This window comes from Tachyglossus aculeatus, chromosome 5 (assembly GCF_015852505.1).
Source record: "Tachyglossus aculeatus isolate mTacAcu1 chromosome 5, mTacAcu1.pri, whole genome shotgun sequence".
Classification (NCBI taxonomy): domain Eukaryota; kingdom Metazoa; phylum Chordata; class Mammalia; order Monotremata; family Tachyglossidae; genus Tachyglossus; species Tachyglossus aculeatus.
In genome coordinates, this window is record NC_052070.1 from 69,733,825 (window position 1) to 69,739,824 (window position 6,000).

Sequence of the window (6,000 nt, forward strand, 5' to 3'; positions counted from 1 at the left end):
AAGCGCTTAACAAATACCATTTAAAAAAAAAAACCCAAAAACCTCCTCTATGCCTCAGTTCCCTCATCTGCAAAATGAGGATTCAGGATCTGTTTTTCCTCCTACTGGTGAGCCTCATTTTGGCTTAGTACAGTGCTTGACATACACTAAGTGCTTAAGAAATACCACCTTTATTATTAACCAGGGACTCATCATGAAGTAGATAAGAGAAGTAGAAAGCAAACTCAACCACTGCCACCACTCTTTTCCTGCAGTTCTTGCTTCAGTGGGTGGAAAGTTCATCAGGGTCATTGAGAAACATTCAAACGTGGTTTCAAATTGACATTAGTTTTGCCTTGGCTATATTCTGCCACAGACTGGGGTGTGCCTTGACAAGTGAAGTTGAAGGACAAGCAATAAACAAGAATAAGCAGAGAAGCAGTGTGGCCTAGTGAATTGGGTATAAGCCTGAGAATCAGAAAGACTTGAGTTCTAATACTGGCTCTGCCACTTACCTCCTTTGGGACCTTGGGCCAGTCACTTAACTTCTTCTACTCAGTTACCTCACCTGTAAAATGGGGATTAAGACTGTGAGCCCCATGTAGGACAGGGACTGAGTCCAAACCGATTTGCTTGTATCTACCCCAGTGCTTATTACCATGACTGGCACATAGCAGCACTTAGCAAATATCATTAAAAAAATATGGAATGGGTTTACTCTATGTGGCAGCCCAACCGAATGGTTCAAGCCAAAAAAAAAAAAAAATCCAGTCTGAAGCCTGAGTTTGGGGCTAGCTGGGCAGTACATTTGAAACTAATCAACTGGATAATTTTCTCCATCCTCCATTTCACTTGGGCTATGCAGACTGGACAGTGCTAAGCTCAGGTGTTCCCTACACATCACACAGCTTTTGTTTTGGAAGGTTGGACTCCAGCCAGAAGTTGCACCCCTTGTCTGTGTGAGGATACAAAAAGAAAAGGCTGTGAGTTGATTTTTGGGGCCTGTTGCCAAATACCCTGCTCCCTCTTTACAAACTTAAGCTTTACCCGGGTCACCTGCCTGTTCTAAGTGACTCAGGACCCAGAGTCCTATTCCAAATTGCTTTCCCATCTGGCAATAACTGGCCCCTTGTGTGATTAGGAAGACCAGTCTCTCCTACTTGTGTCCAATGAGCTTATCATTCCTGACTTGGCCCAATGGACTTTCTGAACGTGGAACAAGGGAAGTGGAATGATTCATGTGCTTTAGTGAAACTCTGCACACAGTACGCACTCAATAAATACGATTGAATGAATTCAGGTGTGTGTGTGCTTTGGGAAGCAGTATTGCCTAGTGGATAGGCCCTCCCTTCCTCTCCCCTTTGTCCCCCTCTCCATCCCCCCATCTTACCTCCTTCTCTTCCCCACAGCACCTGTATATATGTATATATGTTTGTACATATTTATTACTCTATTTATTTATTTTACTTGTACATATCTATTCTATTTATTTTATTTTGTTAGTATGTTTGATTTTGTTCTCTGTCTCCCCCTTTTAGACTGTGAGCCCACTGTTGGGTAGGGACTGTCTCTATATGTTGCCAACTTGTACTTCCCAAGCGCTTAGTACAGTGCTCTGCACACAGTAAGCGTTCAATAAATACGATTGATTGATAGAGCATGGGCCTGGGAGTCAGAAGGTCATAGGTTCTAATTCCGGCTCCGCCTCTTGTCTGCTGTGTGACCTTGACCAAGTCACTTTGCTTCTCTGTGCCTCAGTTACATCATGTGTAAAATGGGGGATTGAGACTGTGAACCCCATGTGGAACAGGACTGTGTCCAACCTGATTTGTTGTATCCTCCCCAGCAGTTATTACAGTACCTGGTACATATCATCATCATCATCAATCATATTTATTGAGCGCTTACTGTGTGCAGAGCACTGTACTAAGCGCTTGGGAAGTACAAGTTGGCAACATGTAGAGACAGTCCCTACCCAACAGTGGGCTCACAGTCTAAAAGGGGGAGACAGAGAACAAAACCAAACATACTAACAAAATAAAACAAATAGAATATGTACAAGTAAAATAAATAAATAGAGTAATAAATATGTACAAACATATATACAGGTGCTGTGGGGAAGGGAAGGAGGTAAGATGGGGGGAATGGAGAGGGGGACGAGGGGAAGAGGAAGGAAGGGGCTCAGTGTGGGAAGGCCTCCTGGAGGAGGTGAGCTCTCAGTAGGGCCTTGAAGGGAGGAAGAGAGCTAGCTTGGCGGATGGGCAGAGGGAGGGCATTCCAAGCCAGGGGGATGACGTGGGCCGGGGGTTGATGGCGGGACAGTCGAGAACGAGGTACGGTGAGGAGATTAGCAGCAGAGGAGCGGAGGGTGCGGGCTGGGCTGTAGAAGGAGAGAAGGGAGGTGAGGTAGGAGAGGGCGAGGTGATGGACAGCCTTGAAGCCCAGGGTGAGGAGTTTACATAGTTACTTACATAGTAAGTGCCTGACAAATACCACAGTTATTTGAATGAACTGGGCCTCAGAGCGAACCCTTATCGATTTTTCAAATTGGAGGTATTGGAGGCCTGGTTTGTAACACCATGTACTCGTATACTCAGTTCTCCTATGAAGTTTGGGTTTTGTTCTTGCAGAATCCCATGTGAAGAAATCTCATGTTGCAGAACTCCCCGTATCCAACCCCATACGTGAGCGCACAACTATTCCTTGAGACCCTCTTTGTGCTGAATTCAGACAGACGTGTGTCATCGGAAGAACATTTCCCAATTACGTTGTCACATTCTATCCAGAATGCAGAGTGAAAGCACACATTTTGGAAGAGGTGACTGTATATAATAATAATAATATTTGTTAAGTGCTTACTATGTGTTAAGCATTGTTCTAAGCACTGGGGTAGATACAAGATCATCAGGTTGGACACAGTCCCTGTCCCAAATGGGACTCATAATCTTAATTCCCATTTTATAATTGAGGTGACTGAGACACAGTGAAGTGAGGTGACTTACACAAGGTCACACAGCAGACACATGGAGGAGCTGGGATTAGAACCCAGGTCCTTCTGACTTCCAAATCCAAGCTCTATCCACTAGGTCATGCTGCTTTAAATCCCAGAGATTATAAACAGAGAAAAAATGCACTACCTTTTCCTTAGGAGCTGAGCAAAGCAAGGCTCTTTATATATCAAAAGCTCAATGCTGCCACCATCATTAAAATGTTCAGCTCTGCAGGTTGCTATAGGAAATGAATATATGGTTCATTTGTGGAGATAGTATAATAAGCTTTCTGCTTGTTGAACTCACTCAAATGTAGTTTCTGTGTAAGCAGCAATGGACATCTTTCCATGGAATCCTACTATCCCATTCAACTACCATCCCATTCAAGCACTTAGTGCAGTGCCCTGCACACAGTAAGCACCCAATAAATACGATTGAATGAACTACCAATTCTCTGTGACGTGAATAAGGAAGGTGCTTCTTTTAAAGAAAAGGCTGGATGAAGATAGAATTTGGAAAGAATGTCAGTCTTGTCCAAAGGCAAACATGGATACCAGCAGGTGATCACTGATGGGTATGATTCTCTCTGCTGCATGAGAACAGACTCCTTTTGTGCTTTCCAAAGCATAAATAAGCCTCTTACTTAGAATAGCAGCGTGGCCTAGTAGAAAGAGCACGGTCCTGGACATCAGAGGACCTGGGTTCTCTTCCTGGCTCTGCCACTTATCTGTCATGCGACCTTGGGCAAGTCACTTCACTTCTCTGTGCCTCAGTTTCCTTATCTGTAAAAATGGAGAATTAAATCCTACTCCCTTCTACCTAGACTTATGAGCGCCATGTGGTACAGGAATTGTGTCCAAACTGATAAACTTGCATCCATCCCAATGCTTGGCAGGTAGCAAGTGCTTAACAAATCCCATTATTATAATTACTATTCTTATTATTATTTTCCAAAGGAGTGTTTTTTAGAACTCTCCTCCACAATTAAAGTGACTGCAGTTAGGAAGCAGTGCGGCCCAATGAAAGGAAAGAGGAGCCCCATTTTTTTAACCCAGTTTAATGGTCCTTGAGGACATTCCTTGTTGTGGGCGGGGTGAATGTCTATCAACTCCGTTTTACTGTATTCTCTCAAGTGCTTAGGATGGTATTCTACACACAGTAAGTGCTCAATAAATACCAAGGAATGATTAATTGATTCCTTTCTCCTTTCTCCTTTTTCAATCTTGTCTCAGAGCCCTTGCATTAAACTGTCTTGGTATCCTGTGATCATCCATTTTCCTGACAACTGCCTACCAGGCTCCAACAGAATTGTCTTTGAAACTAAAGGAGAAATGTTCTCGACGAAGTCCTCTCCCTCTTTATTCAACACTCAAAAACCCATTTCCCTGGATGTTCCAGAGGAGAGAAGCAGCAAAGCCTAGTTAGATAGAGCAAGGGCCTGGAAATCAGAAGGATCTGGTGCTTGAATGGGATGGTAGTTGAATGGGATAGTCGGATTCTGTGGAAAGGTATCCAATGCTGCTTACATAAGAAACTATGTTTGACAAAGGGGCATTTTCCACTATAAACATGTGTTAGTTAAATGGTCTCTACAGCTAGGGTAAAGTTTAGAACGGATAGTAAAGACAATGAATAAATGCCCTCTATACTAATGACTTCAGGAATCGAATCGTTTTACAAGATAAACTCCTGTGCCTTTGGGCTTTAAGGGCAGCTGCTGTTTCTTGGATAGTTCCACCACCCTATATTATAGGGGAATTAGCTCAAATGGTAGATGGCTCCCTTAGTCTACAAGAGGTAGCAGGATCAATGCCCTCATTCTCTGCATTCACACATTTGCTCTTAAAACTGCACTCCTGAAATTTAAAGTACATTTTTCCAATTGTTTACTTATGACTATTAAAGTTTAAATCATGTCATTACAATGGGGTTGGTTTTTAATCTTAAGAATTCACAATTCTTGAGAAGCAGCATGGCCTAGTGGAAAGTGTATATATGTATATATGTCTGTACATATTTATTACTCTATTTATTTTACTTGTACATATCTATTCTATTTATTTTATTTTGTTAGTATGTTTGGTTTTGTTCTCTGTCTCCCCTTTTAGACTGTGAGCCCACTGTTGGGTAGGGACTGTCTCTATATGTTGCCATCTTGTATTTCCCAAGCGCTTAGTACAGTGCTCTGCACACAGTAAGTGCTCAATAAATATTGATTGATTGATTGATTGATTGATTGATTGATTGAAAGAGCACGGCTGGGAGCAGAGGACCCAGCTGCTAATCCCAGCTCTGTTACTTGTCTGCTGTGTGACCTCAGGCAAGTCACTTAACTTCTCTGTGACTCAGTTGCCTCATTTGTAAAATGGAGATTCCCTCCTACTTAGACTATGAGCCCCATATGGGAATGTGTCCAACCTGATTACCTAGAACAATGCTTCTCACACAGTAAGCACTTAACTATCAATTAATCGCCTTTATTGAGTGCTTACTGTGTTCAGAGCACAGTAGTAGTACAACACCATTGGTAGACATATTCCATGCCCACAGCAAGCTTACTGTCTTGAGTCTACTGTAATTATTTATCAAGAAAGGAGAAGGAAATGTCAATTTCCAAGTTGTTTTCCACCCCAACCAAGTTGCTAATCACTCTGCTTACCATGCATTTACACCTAGCCGAAACACAAGAATCAAAATCCCTTTTTTGGATCCGGGTATCAGAAATCACTGGAAGTCTATTCACAGAAATATCAGGATCATTCGAGAAAAAAATGATTTGTCCTTAATTGTCAGCGTGCATTGGGTGCAAGCTTTTTTTTTTTCCTTTTGCCTGGAATGCTTAACTAATTGAGGACAAAATGCATTTAAGCCTCAATTTTCCAGAAAATTTTAATGGAGCTACAAATGCCACATGGGTTGATTTGTGGTCACCGTGCAACTTAGACGGGTACTTGAGGGTTTGAAAGTCATTTGGCTGGGGCTGGGGCTGAAAGAATGTGAATGAAGGGCGAAGGGGAAACTTCTCAAAATC